Source organism: Phyllobates terribilis, unplaced genomic scaffold, assembly GCF_046119375.1.
Source record: "Phyllobates terribilis strain yellow unplaced genomic scaffold, ASM4611937v1 Scaffold_3__8_contigs__length_932513732, whole genome shotgun sequence".
Classification (NCBI taxonomy): Eukaryota; Metazoa; Chordata; class Amphibia; order Anura; family Dendrobatidae; genus Phyllobates; species Phyllobates terribilis.
In genome coordinates this window covers 652,336,734-652,358,581 of record NW_027362763.1, presented here as the reverse complement: position 1 = coordinate 652,358,581, position 21,848 = coordinate 652,336,734, and positions in this window count along the sequence as shown.

The following is a 21,848-nucleotide window of genomic DNA, read 5'->3' as shown; positions in this document are numbered from 1 at the left end:
TGTGGCTCCGGCTGGGCCCAGCTCCAGGGCCAAGCATGAAGAAAGAGGAGGAAGAAGGACCCAGAGAGGCAGAGCCAGAGGGAACCCTAAGATCCCAGAATCAGACCAAAAAGGGTGAAGGGTTGGCAGAAAAGGGCACCGGATCCCAAGCTGGCAGAGGCAAAAGTAACCCTTAGCCAGGAACCGGAGGTCGTGGGCAAGCTTTGCCACGACCCTCACCACATCCACCAGGAAGGTACACCAAGAGTAGGGTCAGGAAAGCCAGAGAAGGTTTTGCCATCAGAAGGCCCAAGGGAACCAGACAAAGGTGGATCCCTGGTGGGGACGGCCAGCAGAAAGAGAGAGAGAGAGGGGAGCTCAGGACCACGCTCCGGAACTACCTGGGGGTTAGCCGAGCCCCGCACCTGGTGGACGCAGCACGGCTCGGGTGGTCACTCAAGGCCAGAGTGACTAAAGCAACATCAGTGAGTAAAAACCCTGAAACTGCATCCCACGTCTCTGTGCCTCCTTACCGCACCATCACAACCTCCATCATCTACTCCTGCTGCCCTGAGGCCATACCCCTCCCGTTGGGGGTTATACCATCCCTGCTGCACCCATACCACCGGCCTCAGCGGACTGTTTTGCAGCGGCGGCCTTGTGACCGCAAATCAACGGGTGGCGTAGTCGACACACATTCTAACATCTACTGCTAATAGACTCGCCGCTTAGTTTGACTCCCTGGGTACGGACCGGGTCACCGCCACGAGACTACTACCCCCATCTGATCCGGCTCCGGGTAAGCCCCCGTGCGCGCGATGCCGCACGACACAGAAGGCCCAGGGGTGCGTCATAAGCTTCATTACCTTTACTGGTGATGCTGTAGGCACGGTCCATGGTACTCCGAACGAAGGGCGCGCTTTTGGACTCTCCCCAGTGAGCGGGTGTAGGGCCTCCTGATCCGTGGCTTTACTCGTTAAGCTTCTGGCCTGCCTGGAACTAGGCCTAGCTCGGTACTGTCTCGCTCTCCCTTGCACCTGCTGACCTGGTGGTACGGCCTTCTTTTGGAGATCACTCTCCCTGGACGCTGGGGCCGCCGTGACTCCTAGCCGGGTACTGTAGTCAGCGTTTGGTAAACCTGGGACCTGTAGTCCTCCAGGGGTTCTGGTGGTCCTTACTGGGTATAAAGGGACCCCATAGGCGCGGACCCGGTGTCCGGTATATATCTCGGGATGAGCCTGGTATCCTCCTCTGCCCCCTCGCTACTTCTTCCTTCTCCCCTCGCCTTCGGCCACACTCAGGGCCCTCACACGTGCTGTAGGCCCTGGCTCGTCTAAGCACGGCAGCCAGCGTGCTGCCTCTTCGCTGCTCTCTGAGCGTCAGCACGCTCTCAACTCACAGACTAGACTGAGCTGCCTGCCTTATATATTTCCCTAACGGGCTCCCTCTGCTGGTCTGAGGTGGTAGGGTGGAGGTGTGTGAATGTGTGAGGGCCTATTGTGGAGAAGTCCATCCATGCACCTTTCTGCGTTCTGTGGCACCAATGCGAAGCAGGGCGCCACACTTCGGTGCAAGGAGGGACCAGAGGGGCGTGACTAAGTGCCTACTCGGCCCGACCAAGGTCACACGGCGGCTTAGTCGACTGGGTGGACCAGGGAGGAACCGGGCAGGTGGACCAGGTGCCACTCTGGGACTGACCGGTACACCGGATGAGCATGACAGGAAGGCTGGCGGGTGGACCAGGTAGATAAGCAGGCTGGTTCGGCAGATAGCCAGACGGGTGCTCCGGGTAGGCGAGCAGGTGGGCACGGCAGGTAACTGGCAGGTGCTCCAGGTAGACTGGCTGGCAGGCACGACAGGTAGCAGGCAGGTGCTCCAGGTAGGCTGATGGGTGGGCACGACAGGTAGCAGGCAGGTGCTCCGGGTAGGCGAGCAGGCGAGCGCGGCAGGGTACAGACAGGTGCTCCAGGTAGGCAGGCTGGCGAGCACGACAGGTAACAGGCAGGTTTTCCAGGTAAGCAGGCTGGCGGGCACGGCAGGTAACAGGTAGGTGCTCCAGGTAAGCAGGCTGGCAGGCACAACTGTAGACAGACTGGAGAACTAAACTGTTAGACAGACTGGCAGGCAGCGGGACCTGAGGGCTGAAGGAAGTGTTAGCACACGGAACAACAACCTTGCACAGGCACCTCCATTTTGGAGGAGGTGCCTTATATAACGGAAGACCTCCGGCCATTGGCCGGGGACTCTATAGGACGGCGCGCGCGGCCCCTTTAAGAGGGTGGGAGCGCGTGCGTGCCCTAAGCACAGTGTCCGGGAAGCTGTGCACGGTGCGCGCCTGAGCAGCGGGGGTGTGGGAAGACGCCGGACCTGGACCTGGACGGTGAGGGGAACGGCGCCTCTACCCGGCAGGAGGCAGAGATGCCGATGCTACAGTACCCCCCCCCCTTACGCCCCCTCTTCTTTAGGCCTGCAAGAAATTTTTTAAGAAGATGAGGGGCATGAATGTTCTCCCTGAGTTCCCAAGACCTCTGCTCCGGGCCAAACCCCTTCCAATCCACAAGAAAGAAAGTCTTTCCTCTTACCCTCTTGGTGGCCAAAATGTTTTCTACCTCATAGACGTCCTCAGCAGAGACTGGAGCTGGAGCGGTACCTGGATCGTCAGAGAAAGAATTAAGGACAACTGGTTTGAGGAGGGATACATGAAAGGAGTTGGGAATCCGTAAGGTGGCCGGGAGTTTCAGCTTGTAATCCACGGGATTGATTTGGTTCAGAACCTCGAATGGACTGATGAACCGCGGACCCAACTTATAGGAAGGTATCTTGAGACGAACATGTTTGGAGGAAAGCCAGACCTTGTCTCCCGGACGGAATTGAGGCGGATCCAGATGTAGCACCCTGAGGATTCGGCTGCTACAGGGGTATTGCACCTCAACCCAGAGGTGTGATATTCCACTCCCGGGTAAGGATGGAGTGTGGAACTGAGCTCGGTAGGCTGCATGCACTACACACATCCCATTTCCGAGGAGCAGACCAACGGTACTCCCACTTGGAAATGTGCAGGTACGACCGAGTCTGTTCCTGGCTGGAGTGGGAGGGGGGTGGTACATCCCAGTAGTGTAGGGGCAGATAGGGGGAGCAGCCTGGGTAAAGATAGGAGCTCATTGGGTGCTGGTCACCTGAGCTCACACATAGAGGGAGTATATAAGGTGGGCACCATCTTAGATCAGGGTCAGTCTGTCAGAGTAAGAAGGAGAAGTCCAGATGAGCCTGCAGAGAGAGAGTGGAGCAGAGAAGGAAAGACCCAGAGGAGACAAAGAGAGGACTCTGAGAACCCAAATTCAATCCCCGGGTGAAGAGTCGGCAATAGGGTACCGGATCCCAAACTGGTGGGGGCAAAAGCACACCCTAGCCAGAGACCGGAGGCCGTGGGCAGGATCTGCCACGGCCACCCACCACATCCACCCCGAAGGCAAACCACGTGGAGGGTCAGGGAACCCAAGGCCAAGGGTCTCCCAACAGAAGGCCCGAGGGAGCTGGACCTAGGTGGATCACTAGTGGGGACGGCCAGAGGAAAGGACAGAAGGAGAGCTCAGGGTCACGCTCCGGACTTGTTTGGGGGTTTGCTGAATCCAGGACCTGGTGGACGCAGCACGGCTCGGGTGGTCACTTGAAGCTGGAGTGACCGGAACATCAGCAGTAAGTAAATACCCTAAACTGCACAACCCGACTCTGTCTTTAATTACCATCTATGCTGCACCACCACAACCCCCATCCTCTGCACCTGACCCCCTGAGGCTATACCCCACCCGTTGGGGGTTATACTACCAAAAGCTGCACCAACACCATCAGCCTCAGCGGACCCTGCTGCAGCGGCGGCCATAGTGACCGCAATACAACGGGTGGCGTAGTCGACATTAAGAACTTGATAACATCTGTAGGACTGCCACATACTCTGAGCTTGACACCCTGGGCACGGACCGGGTCACAGCCACTCGGAAGACTACAACCCCCATCTGATCCGGCTCCGGGTATTCCCCTAAAGAATATGGCCCAGGGGGCGCGTCAACTTTGGCGTAGTCGGCAGGATTACGTGCCCGCAACAACCGGGTACTGCGTGCCTGAAGAAAAGAACAAGTTTACCTCAAAAAGAAGTCTCCTGCCGGTTCCGGAGGGTCCCCGCCATCGGACTCCATCACAGGTCGATTCCCGCCGGTTGTCCGCCATTAACAGCTTTTTCCCGCCATCTGCAGAGTTTCCCGCCACTGGGAGACGATTCCCGCCATTTCCAAAGGTTTCCCGCCTTGGAAGAGCGGACGCCATTATGGGCGTGCCAGAGGATGGCAAGAGGCCACCTCCCATCGTGGGCCAGGACCGAAAATGGCGCCAAAAGTGGAAACCGCCCCCACCAACAGAGACTGTGATGCTAGAGGTGTCTGTCAGCGTGAAAGAACTGCCCCTGGAGCTGACAATCACCAAGTGGCCCCGGGACCGCCCTCGAAGTGGGAGGACTGAGAAGGAGAGAGCAAAGATGGGTGTCGCCTGGAGCAGTCTGGAGAGAGCGCACCCGGAGGCAAGAAGCCTGGAGAAGAGTATCGGAGGAGCTTACCCGGAGATGGCGAGAAAGCAGAGCAGCACCGGCCCGTTGGCCAGGAGCCTGCTAGAAACAGAGGAGGGAGAGCAGAGCAGCACCGGCCCGCTGGCCAGGAGCCTGCTGGAGACAACAGGAGGAGAGCAGAGCAGCACCGACCCGTTGGTCAGGAGCCTGCTGGAAGCAACGACCCCACTAGGCCTAGTGGAGGTCCTAGCACAGCTCCCCCGAGATCGGGAGTGTGCGCAGACCGCTCTGGAGGGCCTCGCAAGGAGGATGGCCCGGGTGCAGCGAGAGACGTTGGCGGAGTGGAGCCGAGAGATGGCCCAGCAGACCGAGACCCGTCAGCGGAGCACGCCACCCAAGACGAGGAGACAGACCGCCTCTGAGGATGGCGCGGGAGGACTCAAGGCCGGAGACGGCGCCGAGAAGGGAGCCGAACGAGTGGAGGCAGGTAAAGGGGACGTCTATACCCCAAACCGGGAAACCGCGTACCTGCCCCAGCTCCCCGTCGCAGAGCCCGAAGTCTATCCTGCCGTGCCCGTCGCTGCAACGTCACCGCCGCAGACTAGGCCTCAAACGGGAGCCGCGACCCCTGTGACGTCACACGCCTCGACCCCGAGCGTGACCAAGCAGGAAGTACCACCAGCTTGGTCGCAAGGCCTAGTACCCCCGGGCGTCGCAATACCAACAGCGCCCCCTACCTCCGCGGAGCCCCCGGCCTGGTCGCAGGGCCAAGTAGCCCAGGGCGCCGCCGTCCTTACGGTGCCCTTCACCTTCCAGATACCCCCGGCCTGGCCGCAAGGCCCGGGCAACCCGGGCGCTAACACCACCGCGCCCATAAGACCAAGAGTGCCGCATCTGGGAGAGGACCTGTTTGCCCAGCATACGTGCCCGAACGGGTCTGAAGCTAAAGGTAACCATAAAGAAAGAGCAGGAGGACGTCGTCGTTAAGTACAGCAGAGTACAAGCTGTATATAGTTGCCCGTCGGGGCACCATGAACAGTGAACTGTTGCTAATATAGTCCCCGTTGGGACCAGCATGTGTGAACTGTTACCCGTATTTCCCTTAATTCCCACTGACCGAGGACTGAGAGCGGTCATCCCTATTCCCATTACCTGGCCGAGGACTGAGAGCGGCCACCAGCCCTGTATATAGTTGCGCGTCCTAAAGCGCCCCCTACCGGTTTTATAGGAAAACCATTTTTCTAAGAGACTGTCGCACTTTTCCCGGACACACGTTGCACAGTGTCCGGAGGAGGAACCAGAAAAAGAAGAAGGAATGTTTATATGAAAAGTTTTATATGATGTTTTATTATGTTTATGTTTATGAAAAAAAAAAAATGTATGTTTGGTGTTGTTTTTGTCTTACAGCCCGAGGACGTGCTGTGATTTACCAGGGGGGAATGTAGCACCCTGAGGATTCGGCTGCTACAGGGGTATTGCACCTCAACCCAGAGGTGTGATATTCCACTCCCGGGTAAGGATGGAGTGTGGAACTGAGCTCGGTAGGCTGCATGCACTACACACATCCCATTTCCGAGGAGCAGACCAACGGTACTCCCACTTGGAAATGTGCAGGTACGACCGAGTCTGTTCCTGGCTGGAGTGGGAGGGGGGTGGTACATCCCAGTAGTGTAGGGGCAGATAGGGGGAGCAGCCTGGGTAAAGATAGGAGCTCATTGGGTGCTGGTCACCTGAGCTCACACATAGAGGGAGTATATAAGGTGGGCACCATCTTAGATCAGGGTCAGTCTGTCAGAGTAAGAAGGAGAAGTCCAGATGAGCCTGCAGAGAGAGAGTGGAGCAGAGAAGGAAAGACCCAGAGGAGACAAAGAGAGGACTCTGAGAACCCAAATTCAATCCCCGGGTGAAGAGTCGGCAATAGGGTACCGGATCCCAAACTGGTGGGGGCAAAAGCACACCCTAGCCAGAGACCGGAGGCCGTGGGCAGGATCTGCCACGGCCACCCACCACATCCACCCCGAAGGCAAACCACGTGGAGGGTCAGGGAACCCAAGGCCAAGGGTCTCCCAACAGAAGGCCCGAGGGAGCTGGACCTAGGTGGATCACTAGTGGGGACGGCCAGAGGAAAGGACAGAAGGAGAGCTCAGGGTCACGCTCCGGACTTGTTTGGGGGTTTGCTGAATCCAGGACCTGGTGGACGCAGCACGGCTCGGGTGGTCACTTGAAGCTGGAGTGACCGGAACATCAGCAGTAAGTAAATACCCTAAACTGCACAACCCGACTCTGTCTTTAATTACCATCTATGCTGCACCACCACAACCCCCATCCTCTGCACCTGACCCCCTGAGGCTATACCCCACCCGTTGGGGGTTATACTACCAAAAGCTGCACCAACACCATCAGCCTCAGCGGACCCTGCTGCGGCGGCGGCCATAGTGACCGCAATACAACGGGTGGCGTAGTCGACATTAAGAACTTGATAACATCTGTAGGACTGCCACATACTCTGAGCTTGACACCCTGGGCACGGACCGGGTCACAGCCACTCGGAAGACTACAACCCCCATCTGATCCGGCTCCGGGTATTCCCCTAAAGAATATGGCCCAGGGGGCGCGTCACAGACATCTATCAGCATGCTTCTTCATCCGCTCGGAGGACTGGAGAAGCGCAGATCTAGTGTCTTCCCAAATAGCCGAAAATTCGCTGACCGGAGACTCCGCGGCAGGATTGTCCACTGAAGCAGAGACGGGAAACGGGATCCGGGGGTGTCGACCGTAGACCACAAAGAACGGGGATTTAGAAGAAGACTCGCTTTCATGGTTGTTATAGGAGAACTCGGCCTCAGGGCAGGAGCGCAACCCAATCGTTATGGTGAGCGTTGACAAAGTGCCGAAGAAAGCTGGTAAGGACCTGGTCGATAGGTTCCACTTGACCATTGGATTGAGGATGATAAGCAGAGGAGAAATCCAGGGTGACATCCAGCAGCTTACATGTAGCTCTCCAGAAGCGGGAAGTGAACTGAACCCCGCGATCAGACACAATGTGGAGGGGTAGGCCGTGAAGATGAAAGATGTGATGGATGAAGTCCTTAGCCAGCACGGATGCAGATGGAAGACCAGGCAGAGGGATGAAGTGGGCCATTTTAGAAAAGCGGTCAGCGACCACCCAAATGACAGTACAACCAGCAGAAACAGGGTGATACGTAATGAAGTCCATTACAATGTGTTGCCATGGAGCGGAAGGCACGGGGAAATGAAGGAGACGGCCGGATGGAAGGTGCCTGGGAACCTTGTTACGGGCACAGGAGGAACAAGCCGCGACAAAGTCCGCAACATCCTTGCGCAGGGAAGGCCACCAGTAATGTCGGGCAATGAGCAGAAAGGTCTTCCTCTGGCCAGCATGACCAGCTAGTTTGGAAGAATGACTCCAGAGTAGAACCTTCTTACGATCCGGAACCGCTACAAAGGTCTTACCAGGTGGAAGATGAGACAGGTCAAATGGAGCCGCAGTCATTACTTTGGAGGGGTCAATGATATGTAGAGGTTCCTCCTCTTGGTCGTAAGACTGGAATCAGCGAGATAGAGCATCAGCTTTAATGCTCTTGTCCACCGGGCGGTAATGCAGAGTGAAGCAGAATCGAGCAAAGAATAGAGACCACCTGCCTGACGCGGATTTAATCTTTGAGCGTTCTGCAAATAAGCGAGGTTTTTGTGGTCAGTGTAGATGACCACCGGGTGCAGAGCTCCCTCCAGCAAGTAACACCACTCCTCCAGCGCTAATTTGTTGCCAGCAGCTCACGATCTCCTATGGAGTAGTTGCGCTCGGATGAGGAGAAGAGCTTGGAGAAGAAGAAGCAGGTTACCATTCTCCCGGACGAGGATTTCTGGGTGAGCACCGCTCCGGCTCCGGAGGAGGAAGCATCAACCTCCAGGAAGAACCGCTTGTTGCAATCCGAACGGTGTAGCACAGGAGCGGAGGGGAAGGCTTGTTTTAGGGAGACGAAGGCCTCCTCCGCTTCGGAAGTCCATTCCCTGGGATTTGCTCCTTAACGGGTGAGCGCGGAGATGGGACCAGTCCGGGAGGAGAAATGAGGAATGAAGAGGTGGAAATAATTTGTGAAGCCCAGGAATCGCTGAATCGCCTTCAACCCCTTCGGTCGGGCCACTTTAAGACAGCAGAGACCTTCTCGGGATCCATCCGCAGACCAGTCTCGGAGAAATATAGCCCAGGAACGGTAGAGAGGTCTGCTCAAAGAGGCATTTCTGGAATTCAGCGTATAGGCGATTCTGCCGGACCCTTAGCAGAACCTGACGAACATCCCTCTGGTGAGAGGGCAGATCTGGAGAGAAGACCAAGATATCGTCCAGGTACACCACCACGCAAGAATACAGGATATCACGGAAGATGTCGTTAACCAGCTCCTGGAAGACGGCTGGAGCATTACAGAGGCCAAAGGGCATTACGCGGTAATCGTAGTGACCGTCCCGGGTGTTGAATGCCGTCTTCCACTCGTCTCCCTGGCGGATCCAGACCAAATTGTACGCCCCATGAAGATCGAGCTTGGTGAAGATCTTCGCACCTTTAAGGTGGTCGAACAGCTTCGAGATGAGAGGCAGGGGGTACTTATTTTTGATGGTAATCTGGTTAAGACCCCTGTAATCGATACAGGGATGTAGAGAGCCATCTTTCTTCTTGACGAAGAAGAATCCTGCCCCAGCCGGAGAGGTGGATTTCTGGATAAATCCCCTAGCAAGATTCTCCTCTATGTACTCAGACATGGCCCTGGTCTCAGCCAGTGACAAGGGGTAGATACCCCTGTGGGGAGGAGAAGCACCAGGTACCAGGTCGATGGGGCAATCATACGGCCTATGAGGTGGTAGTGTCTCTGCTTCTTTTTTGTCGAAGACGTCCGCATAGGACCAGTAGGGTACCGGCAGACCAGGTAGATTAGCAGGAGTAGACGGGGGTTGAGCTGGACGAACCGGAACCAGACAGGACTCATGGCATTCCTGACCCCAACAGAGCACTTCACCAGATCTCCAATTCAGGACGGGCTTATGTCATTGTAACCAGGGTAGACCAAGCAAGAGGGGGTGAGAGAGACCGGACAACACATGAAAGGAGATCTTCTCCGAGTGCAGCATTCCCACCTGAAGGGTTACAGGCTCTGTGACGAGCAAGATGGTCTCCGGAAGAAGCCTCCCATCCACGGAGGCAACCGCCAATGGTTCAGCCAGACGTACAGTAGGAATCTGATACAGCCACAGCCTGTTGAATGAGATTCCCAGCGGCTCTGGAATCCAGATGGGCAATCTCGAAGAAGCGGGTCTCACCACTGGAAATAGAAACAGACAGAGTCAAGGACGGAGAGGATTTATTCTTTCCTAGGACGACCTCTCCGAGAGGTCCTAGACACTGGAGTTTCCCGGCCTCACAGGGCAGGAACGGATCAGATGCTCTTTACTGCCACAGTAGAAGCAACTCCCCTCGACTCGGCGCGTCTCCTGGCGAGACTTGACCATCTTGGTTTGGTCAATTTACATGGGCTCAGGCAAACATGCCCGGGGAGTTGCTAGTTGCGAGGCTGGCTTTTGGAATACAGGAGCGAGACGCGGAAATCTTCTCTCCCGGGTAGTCTCCTTAGCATGTTCCAGAAAATGGATGTCAATCCGGGTAGCTAATGACACCAGGTCGTCCAGGGTGGAAGGGATGTCACGACCGGCTAGCTCATCCTTGATCCATCCGGAAAGACCCTAAGACCCTCCTAGAAGGTGGACACCAGGGCCTCGTTGTTCCAGGCAAGCTCAGATGCGAGGGTTCGGAAACGTATGGCATACTGGCCCACAGAGAGACTCCCTTGGTGGAGACGGAGAAGTGAGGAGGCAGTAGAAGATTTTCGTCGGGGCTCATCGAAGACCTTCCGGAAGGCAGCGAGGAAAGCTAGAAGATCGGACACCAGGAGATCCCCTTTTTCCCACAGAGGGTTTAGCCATGCCAATGCCTCCCCGGTGAGGTGAGACATGATGAACGCCACCTTGGTCCGGTCGGAGGGGAACTGATGTGCCAGGAGTTCAAAGGGCAGCGTGCACTGATTCAAAAAGCCCCGACATAAGACGGGGTCACCACCAAAACGTGGAGGTGCAGAGAGCTGGGGTCCAGAGCTGGGTGCCATAGCGCCAGTGGGATGAGGTGCCGCCGGAGCGGGTACCGCTCGGCTAGAGACGGACACAGACGGGATGGACAGCGTGTCCAGGCAGGAGTTGACAGTCCGCAGATAGGACAGGATAGTTTCCTGTTGAGATCTCTGACATGAGACCTCCTGATACAGATCAGAGAGTGAAGGAGCCTGGGGGCCACCGGGTTCCATGGCCTGTGCAAACTGTTACGAGTCCGGGTGGTGGAACCTCAGTGCTTTAGTGCAAGGAGGGACCAGAGGTCACACGGCAGCTTAGTCGACTCCGTGAACCAGGGAGGAACCGGGCAGGTGGACCAGGTGCCACTCTGGGACTGACCTTGTGTGAGAGCAGGTGACTCCCACGGGTCAGATGGCATGAACTGACCGGTACAGCGGATGAGCACGGCAGGAAGGCTGACGGGTGGATCGGGTAGATAAGCAGGCTGGTTCGGCCGATAGCCAGACGGGTGCTCCGGGTAAGCGAGCAGGCGGACACGGCAGGTAACTGGCAGGTGCTCTAGGTAGACTGGCTGGCGGGCACGACAGGTAGCAGGCAGGTGCTCCAGGTAGGCAAACTGGCGGGCACAGCAGGTTACAGACAGGTGCTCCAGGTAAGCAGCCTGGCGGGCACAAGTGTAGACAGACTGGAGAACAGAACTGTTAGACAGGCTGGCGGGCTGGACTGACAGACTGACAGGCAGGACTGACAGGCAGCGGGACCTGAGGGCTGGAGCAAGTGTTTAGCACACGGAACAACAGCCTTGCACAGGCACCTCCATTTTGGAGGAGGTGCCTTATACTGGGGAAGTCCTCCGGCCATTGGCCGGGGACTCTATAGAACGGTGCGCGCGGCCCCTTTAAAAGCATAGTGCCCGGGAGGCTGCACACGGTGCGCACCACAGCAGCGGGGGAGCGGGAAGACGCCGGACCTGGACCGCGGCGGTGAGGGGAACGACGTCTTTGCCCGGCAGGAGGCAGAGACGCCGATGCTACAGTGTGGCACAGTAGCGAGAAATTCTGTTTCCAGGTATGAAGGCATAGATTGAGATTTATTATGTAGTTCTTTGTGAAGTAACACAAACCTGGATTGTGCATCATCATCATCTTCATCACGATTATCATCATCACCATCACTACCACCATCATCACCACTATCACCCTTATCATCATCTTCATCACAATCATCACCATCACCACCATCATAAACATCGCTACCACCACCATCATCACAACCGACATCATAATAATTATCACCAGGAGTGGACACTGACAGCTTAGGGCCCCTGTGTAAGAATGTGTAAGAAATGTGTTTAAGCCCCCTTATTTTTGTGGAAATGAAGCTATATATATATATATATATATATATATATATATATATATATATATATATATATATATATATATATATTACATAGTCTCCTCTTATTATGCTTAATACTGCACCTTATTACACAGTGCCCTCTCTAGTTATGTACAGCACCGTCCTTTATTACACAGTCGCCTCTCTTGTTATGTACAGCACCGCCATTTATTACACAGTGTGCTCTCTAGTTATGTACAACACCGCCATTTATTACACAGTCGCCTCTCTTGTTATGTACAGCACCGTTCCTTATTACACTGTGCCCTCTCTTGTAATGTACAGCATCTTCCCTTATTACAAAGTGACCTCTCATTATGTATGACACCACCCCTTATTACACAGTGCCCTCTCTTGTTATGTACAGCACCATTCCTTATTACACAGTGCCCTCTCTTGTTATGTACAGCACCGTCCCTTATTACACAGTGCCCAATCTTGTTATATACAGCATCATTTCTTATTACCCAGAATCCTGTCTTGTTATGTACAGCACAATTTCTTATTTCACAGTGTCCAATCTTGTTATATACAGCATCATTTGTTATTACCTAGAGTCCTCTCTTGTTATGTGCAGCACCGTCCCTTATTGCATAGTGCCCTCTCTTGTTATGTACAGCACCAGGCCTTATTACAAATTGTCCTCTCATTATGTATAACACCGTTCTTTATTACACAGTGCCCTCTCTTGTTATGTACAGCACTGTCCCTTATTACACAGTGCCCTCTCTTGTTATGTACAGCACTGTTCCTTATTACACAGTGCCCTCACTTGTTATGTACAGCATAGTCCCTTATTACAAAGTGTCCTCTCATTATGTATAACACCGTCCCTTATTACACAGTGCCCTCTCTTGTTATGTACAGCACTGTTCCTTATTACACAGTGCTCTCCCTTGTTTTGTACAGCACTGTTTCTTTTCACACAGTGCCCTCTCGTTATGTACAGCACTGTCCCTTATTGCACAGTGCCCTCTCTTGTTATGTACAGCACCATCCCTTGCTACATAGTGTCCTCTCTTGTTATGTACAGCACCAGGCCTTATTACAAATTGTCCTCTCATTATGTATAACACCGTTCTTTATTACACAGTGCCCTCTCTTGTTATGTACAGCACTGTCCCTTATTACACAGTGCCCTCTCTTGTTATGTACAGCTCCATCCCTTATTACACAGTGCCCTCACTTGTTATGTACAGCATAGTCCCTTATTACAAAGTGTCCTCTCATTATGTATAACACCGTCCCTTATTACACAGTGCCCTCTCTTGTAATGTACAGCACTGTTCCTTATTACACAGTGCCCTCACTTGTTATGTACAGCATAGTCCCTTATTACAAAGTGTCCTCTCATTATGTATAACACCGTCCCTTATTACACAGTGCCCTCTCTTGTTATGTACAGCACTGTTCCTTATTACACAGTGCTCTCCCTTGTTTTGTACAGCACTGTTTCTTTTCACACAGTGCCCTCTCGTTATGTACAGCACTGTCCCTTATTGCACAGTGCCCTCTCTTGTTATGTACAGCACCGTTCCTTATTACACAGAGCCCTCTCTTGTTATGTACAGCACCATTCCTTATTTCACAGTGCCCACTCTTGTTATGTACAGCACTGTTCCTAATTACACAGTGCCCTCTCTTGTTATGTACAACACCGTCCCTTATTACAAATTGTCCTCTTTTGTTATGTACATTGAAATAAAAGGAAAGGTCAGCATACTACAAAGGTATATAAGAATGTTCCATGCAATTGCACCCACAAATAAACTCCTGAACTGTAACGTGCTATAGCGCAATAAGAAGCACCGGAACATAAAATATTTCTATAGTACTAATAAATGTAGCCCATAAAACCATGAGTTAACCAAACAGTATATACAAAATGTATTAGGTAAACATATGGACACCATTAAAAACCAATTAAAAACAAACAACAACCTCAATGAGGAAGTGTGAGTACATGTGACGTTTCCACCTCTGTGTAAACCACTTGTAACACTCTTGTTATGTACAGCACGTCCCTTATTACACAGTGCCCTCTCATTATGTATAATACCGTCCCTTTTTACACAGTGCCCTCTCTTGTTATGTAAAGCACTGTTCCTTATTACACAGTGCTCTCCCTTGTTATGTATAGCACCCTTTCTTATCACACAGTGCCCTCTCCGAGGTGAGGCCATGATGATGATAGAGACCACCATCTGCTTAGTTTTCTTTTACTTGGAATGCCAGCGCAAGTATGCAGCCAGCCAGCCACTTACCCACAGGCCGCAACACTAAACTGACAGATTTCTGGGCAGCTGCTTGCACTTGAAATATGGCCTTTTAGGCTCGTAGAGGCGGAAGCTGTCCACAATCTTATGGCGGCTGCGACCGGGTGTCTATACTCGGTCCCCAGCAGCCATTATTTTTCCCAGTATCGTCTCCACCTTCCACAAGCACGAGTCCCACAACATTACCCGAGCCCTCCCCAGTGCACTTACTGGGAAGGACCGCCTAACCACAAACAAGTGGACAGGTGAATGTGGCCAGGGACGGTACGGAGCCAGTTCACAATTTTTTTTGCTGAGAGTTGCATTTAGCTCAGTGAAAGGACTGGCATAGAGGGAAACCGTATCTACCCCGACTGTCATTTCTCCGTCACCAGGTTCTGCCCCTTGTCACACACGACCATGCCTGGCTGTATCTTCAGCGGTGAAAGCCACAGATCAGGCTGCTGTGTTACAGCTTTCAACAACTCTGCAGTGCTGGGCGGTTTGTCACCTAAGCATTAAGCATGTTATCTTCAGCACAGCCTGTTGCCGCTTGGCCAAGGCAGTACTGCAGTGCTGTCAGCTTGTGACTGATGTGGTCATTTTGGAGATGGAGGAGGAGGTGCATGAGCTGAACAATGTGATCACATTGAGGTTAAATTGGTGACGCTGTTTTTTATACTAAAGAAAGATCCTATTGTTTTGTTTTTTTCACGTTATTTTTTAAGACAAATGCATTCACCGGGAAATGTCAATTTAACATTTTACAACTTTATCTGGCAATGTGGTGTGTGACACCTCATCAGACACATCCTGTTTTATTTATGATGGAGGGACTCTGAAAGTCACAAAGCCTATTTTTATAGGGCCATCAGACGGCCCTTACTATTCTTAAAAGGCCAGCAGTCGGCCCTCGCTATTGTTAGAGAGCCTTAAGCCAGCTGTGCTTTGTTCTTCCCATTATTAACAAGTGGGTGTCCTATAAGGTTATTGCGTATCCAGTGACTGCAAGGGCTGCCAAAAATTTGGACGCAACCCAATACCCCTTTGAAGAGACATAGAGCAGAGTCTCAGTAAAAAAAATTTTCCCATTATAAAGGAGTGGGTCTCCGATAGTGGTAATGCCCATGCTGTGACTGCAAGGTCTGCCAAAATTTGGGAAAAACCCCACTAAGAATTTAAAGACACATAGAGCAGGGCCACAGTAACAAGTACGACATGTTCCCATTAGAAAGGAGAGAATCTGCTATACAGTTATAGGGTATGCAGTGAGTCCAACGGCTGACCAATTTTAGGAAAAACCCCACTAAGAATTTAAAGACACATAGAGCAGGGCCACAGCAATGACAAATTCCCATTAGAAAGGAGAGAGTCTCCCATTGTGTTGGCCTATGGAGTGAATGCAAGGGCTGCCAAAAATTTGGAGGCACTTCAATGCCCCTTGGAAGAGACGTGGAGGAGGGCCTCTTAAAAAAAATGTTCCCATTAGAAAGGAGCGGGCCTCCTATACTTGTAATGCCCATGCACTAAGTGTATGGGCTGACAAACATTTACCCCTAGGGGGTATACATGAACATACTGTATAAAAATTTGTTTTTACGGGCATCATAAACACCCTTTAAAAAAATTATGTGGGTGTTGCATCACGGACCACGGTCACCCTGGTGATATGGTGGTGGAGGATGAGGATGAGGAGAAGGAGGAGGACAAGAGCAAATAGCCAAAATCAGGAAGCGTATGCCCATGTGTGGGTGTGGAGATGTGCATGGGAATACACCTCTCAAGAAAAGACACTGGATTTGAGTTTATGTTACGCTGCTATCATTCGGTGGTGTTGAGAAGTTTGGCCCAATCCATCCCTTGTTCATTTTTATAAGAGTCAGCCTGTCAGCATTTTCAGTTGACAGGCGGATGCGCCTAATGGTTATAATTCCACCAGCGGCACTAAAAACCCGCTCTGATAAAACGCTGGCGGCAGGGCAGGCCAGGACCTCCAAGGCATAGAGAGCCAGTTCATTCCACGTATCCAGCTTGGATACCCAATAATTATAAGGCACAGAGGGATCACGGAGGACATTGGTACGGTCGGCAAGGTACTCCCTCAGCATCTTCCCAAACTTTGCACTCCTTGTGAGAGTACCCCGCCCCTCAGGGCCTGTGCGATGGCAGGGGCTGAGAAAATTCTCCCAGAACCTTGACAGTGTTCCCTGCCTCTGCTGGATTGGAGTTGTGTCTCTCTCGCCTGTACTCCTTGGTTGTCCAAAGAAGTGTGACCTTTGCCGCCAGCGTTTTCAGATGGGAATTTTTTTAATAGTTCCGTAACAAGGGTCTTCTGGTACTGCCCCATTTTTGTAGACCTGTCCGCCTCAGGAATAAGAGATATAAAGTTCTCCTTGTAGCGTGGGTCTAGAAGTGTCACCAACCAGTGATGACTGTCACCCAAAATTTTGAGAACGCAAGGATCATGGGAAAGGCAGTGTAACATAAACTCAGCCATGCGTGCCAGACTGCTAACAGGCAAGACTTCCGTGTCCCCACCAAAAGGATGACTGACCATGCTCTCCTCCACCTCCTCCTCTCTGTCCTCTGGCCATCCACGCTGAACAGACGGTATGACAGCTGTGCATGTAGTACAGTCTATAGTGCATGAAACTAGCTCCTGTCTTTCCTCCTCCTCCTCTTCCTCATTGTCACCCAATCCACGTTGGGATGAGATGAGGTTTGGCTGAGTGTAATCACCCTGTATGGTTCCTTGCTCCATCTCATCGTGCTCCGCCTGCAATGCATCCTCTCTGATTGTGAGCAGTGAGCGTTTCAGAAGACAGAGAAGCGGGATGGTGACACTAATTATGGCATTATCGCAGCTCACCATCTTGGTGGAGTCCTCAAAATTTTGGAGGATGGTATATATGTCTGACATCCATGTCCACTCCTGAGGTCTTATGTGTGGAGTCTGAACTGAATAACGACGGCCTTGTTGATGCTGGTACTCAACAACTGCCCTCTTCTGCTCACAAATCCTTCCCAACATCTGCAGTGTAGAGGTCCAACGCGTGGAGACATCACACACCAGTCTGTGAGCCGGAAGCTGCAAATGCTGCTGAAACACAGCAAGGGCGGCGGAAGCTGTAGCTGACTTTCTAAAATGGGCACACAGGCGGCGTACTTTAACAAGCAGATCCGGCAGCTCTGGATAGGATTTGAAAAACTGCTGAACCACAAGGTTAAGCCCATGGGCCAGGCATGGTACATGTGTGAGCTCGCCTCTCCTCAGAGCCGCCACCAGGTTCCGGCCAATGTCACACATGACCATGCCTGGCTGTTGGTTCAGTGGTGTGAGCCACAGATCTCCCTGCTCTTTCAGAGCTGTCCACAACTCTTCAGCATTGTGTGGTTTTTCAACTAAGCATATTAGCTTCAGTACAGCCTGTTGCCGCTTGGCCAAGACAGTGCTGCAGTGCTTCCAGCTTGTGACTGATGTGGTCATTTCGGAGATAGAGGCTGAAGAGGAGGAGGAGGCTGAGGAGAATGAGGTGCATTAGCTGTAGACCGTGGGGGCAACCCTGATTGACCTAGCACCCGCATTCCTTGGCGTTGGGAGGATGTGTTCCGTCCCAAGGTCTGACTGGGTCCCGGCTTCCACTATGTTAACCCAGTGTGCCATCAGCGAGATATACCGTCCCTGCCCACAAGCACCTGTCCACATGTCCGTGGTTAGGTGGACTTTCCCAGTAACTGCGTTGTTGAGAGCACGGCTAATGCTTTGGGACACGTGCTTGTGTAATGCGGGGACGGCACACTGGGAGAAATAGTGGCAGCTGGGGACCGAGTACCGTGGGACGGCCGCCGCCATCAGGTTGAGGAATGCTTCCATCTCCACAAGCCTAAAAGGCAACATTTCGAGCGCAAGCAGTTGTGAAATGTGAGAATTTAGTAGTGTGGCCTGTGGGGCGTTGGCTGCATATTTGCGATTGCGTTCCAAGGACTGGGGTATGGACAACTGAACGCTGCGCTGGGACAAGGACATGGACGTGCTTCCTGATGCTGCTACATGAGAGTGTGCAACGACAGGTGCAGGGCAGGAGGCATCTTCGCATACACCATGGACAGGGGATTGGCTTGCATGCACAACAGCGGAAGAAGCAATGGTGCCACCTGCAGACACTGTTCCTGGACCCTGGGGTTCGGCCCCCAAAGACGGGTTCTTTGCTGCCATATGCCTGATCATGCTGGTGGTGGTCAGGCTGGTCGTTTTGCCACCCCTGCTGATGCTGGCCTGGCAGGTGGTGTAAATGGCCTTTTTGGAGTTATCGGCAGAGTCTTTAAAAAACAACCAGACTCGGGAAGACCTAACAGTTGTACTGGCAACTTCCTTCGTGTTGGTGTTACGGGGAACGGTTGCCTGCCTTCTGTCTGCGGCCACCACACTGTTTCTTCCTGCCTGTTGGGGTGCTCAGCCTCCCTCCCCCTGTGTGCTGCTGTCCTCGCTCTGCATGTCCTCCTGCCAGGTTGGGTCAGTTACTATATCATCCACCACCTCATCCTCCACTCCCGCACCCTGGTCCTCCTCCTGACTTTCTGGCAATTGTGTCTCATCATCATCCACCTCTTGTGACACTTTCCCAACGTCGCCTTCGTGTGACCGTGGCTGCTCAAATATTTGGGCATCGCTACATGCGATCTCCTATTGCCCCGCTTCAAGTGAACCGGGCGAGAGGCCTGAATCTATAAATGGAAAAGTGAACAGCTCTTCAGAGTGTTCAAGTGTGGGATCAGTTGTCTCTGGGTACTCGGCATGGTGGGAGGAAGGAGGATCAGGGTGAGGAATATGCGGTCCAGACTCACGGCTACTGAGACTTGAGCGTGTGGAAGACAGGGTGGTGGTGGCTAAGTGACTGGAAGCATTATCCGCTATCCAACCAACAACCTTTTGACACTGCTCTGTGTGTAATAGTGGTGTGCTGCTGTACCCTAGGAATTGGGACAGGAAGGTCAGACGAGAATATGTGAGTGTTTGTTGCGGCACAATTTCAGCTTGCCCATGGCCTTGTCCTCGGCCTCTGCATGCACCATTACCATCACGTCCAGTTCCCCGTCCCTTGCCACGTGCCTTGCCCTTTTTAAATGGAGGACAGTATCTCCCACGCTCACTACAAATGACTGAGTTTGGAGCGAACTTATATGTGATCCGTGTGATGGAGAAAACACAGTTTTAAATACCTGGCCTGTAGGTAAGTAGTGTGAACAGCAAACTGCGGTGAATTGCTTCACTGATACACTGACGGAAATTTTTAATGGAGGCCAGAAATGGCAGTATTTTCTGACAACGTATATGTGATCCGTGTGACGCAGAAAACCCAGTTTTAAATAGCTGGATTTTTAACGCTGTAATATGGAAAGGACCTGGCTGTATTCTGCAGTGCCAACAAGCAAATGGCACAGAAAAAACGGTGTTCTCTGGATTGCTTTTTAAGCAAATAATGATGATTAAGATCCAAAGAAAAGTATTCCTGGCCCCTGAGACCTGGGCCTTTGTATAGAAATATCTAACAGCAGCAGCCGACAGAACTGGAATGGAGCCTCTTGTGCTATATGCACTGCGGTCTGCTATATACCCTGCCTGCCTATATACACTGCCTGCCTGATATCTCTGCAGATGGATTAGTCCTCAGAAGGACTGTTTGTTAAGATGGATATATGTAATGTACGGCTTTTCTCCCTACTCTACCTAATACACAAGCAAATCTCTCCCTAGCTCAGCAGCAGCTCTCCCTACACTGTCTGATTCCGGAGTGACTGTGACGAGCATGGCGGTGCCAGGTCTGATATAGACCCGATGACGCTGTGCGGCCAGCCAATCACTGTAATGCCACAACCAACATGGCTACGGCATTACAGTGCATGGCAGGCAATCCCTGCATGTTCATTGGCTCACTAAAGAGCGCAAAACATACAGGGAGGGGACCTGAGTTCCCGCCGAGCAACCCTGGAAATACTCGGCGAGCAGTGAGATGCTCGGGCGAGCACCGGGCAGTAGCGAGCATGCTCGCTCATCACTACTCACAATAACCCAATTAATGTTATTCGCTGCCACCACCGATCAAATTTGAAATACAATACAGGCCTAATCGGACGCCTGCTTTCTGGTAGCGTATGGCTTCGGGGGAGAGAACAATTACAGAGCAAAAGAAACAGAACTATTACATTTTTTAAATAAATTAAACCAAAAGGGAGACAGTGTTTATGAAAAATATACAAAATGTTTTACAAATGGAGACAATATAATACGGAGTAATACAGGTACACAAAATAAAAAGGATTAATAGAAGACTTACTGGACTGATCGCAGAGACGATTCAGTTTAACTGGAGGGAAGGCGCTCCAATGGACCGTTATCGAACTCGTGCTACAAAATATGTAACTTCCGGCATGAGTATAGATCAATCTTCAGTTTGAACTTTTATGCCGAAGGGGGGACCTGCCCACACACTCCCCTGTGATGACCTCACATGGGTTGGTCCCCGCCCACCATTTGTTTTATTAAAATATCTAATTTCTGCGATAACTTCCCGCTGGTTGATCGCAGAAGCTCGCAAGTGACACCATATTTCTTATTACGAATTTACCTTTTTCTAGAGACTACACATGGCATAGCTGCGGTCTGTTTTTTGGCATAGCTGTTGGTACTTTTGCACCACAGCTCACTGGAGGGGCTCACAGATCCAGAAAAATATGCGTATTGTTCCTTAGTTGACCCTGCCACTAAAAATATGTGTCCCATTATTATCGGAAGTATAGAACTTCCGATATTCCATATTTTGTGTCAGTGCCATCGGTATGGGACAGCGAATACCCCCAAACCCGGTGACAGTCAGGGTCTTCCCAGAGATGAGATCTTTTGGTAACACAAACTCAGGGGGGATGAGGGTCCGTTCTGCACCAGTGTCCTTAAGCCCGACAGTAATAGTGTTGCCCACCGCAACCGGTTGTAAGTTCTCCCAAGCCCTTCCAATCGCCCCATCCACAAAAAGAATGGCTGCAGTAGGCCCTGGGGCCTCAGGTGTGGGGTTCATCTTCTGCCTCTCTTGGCAAACAAGGTTGATGTGACCTGTTTGGTCACAAATATAACACTTACGGGAGTTAAATGCAGGGCGGGTGCTGGAAGATGAGGCAGGACCTGCTGAGGACCAGCTGGCTGAAACACTGGGGGTGGTTGTGGGCTTATGTGGCTCCCCTGAGGGTTCGGTCGCCACAGCGGTACTGCATCTCACCCAGAGGTGTGGTATCTCACTCTCAAGTAAGGAAGGAGTACAGCTCGGGACCCTAACACCTGCATCCAACACATACCAGCAGTGAGGGCAGGGCGAGATTGCTCCTAAGGGAGAGCACAGTCCCTGGTCCGTAGCTGATGGGAGGAGCTATGTAGTGGGTGTGGGTGGAGGAAGTAGCTAAGAGAAGCACATGAAAGGAAGGTATAAATAGAGAAGCCATCTTGTAAAGACAGGTCAGTCCTGGCAGAACAG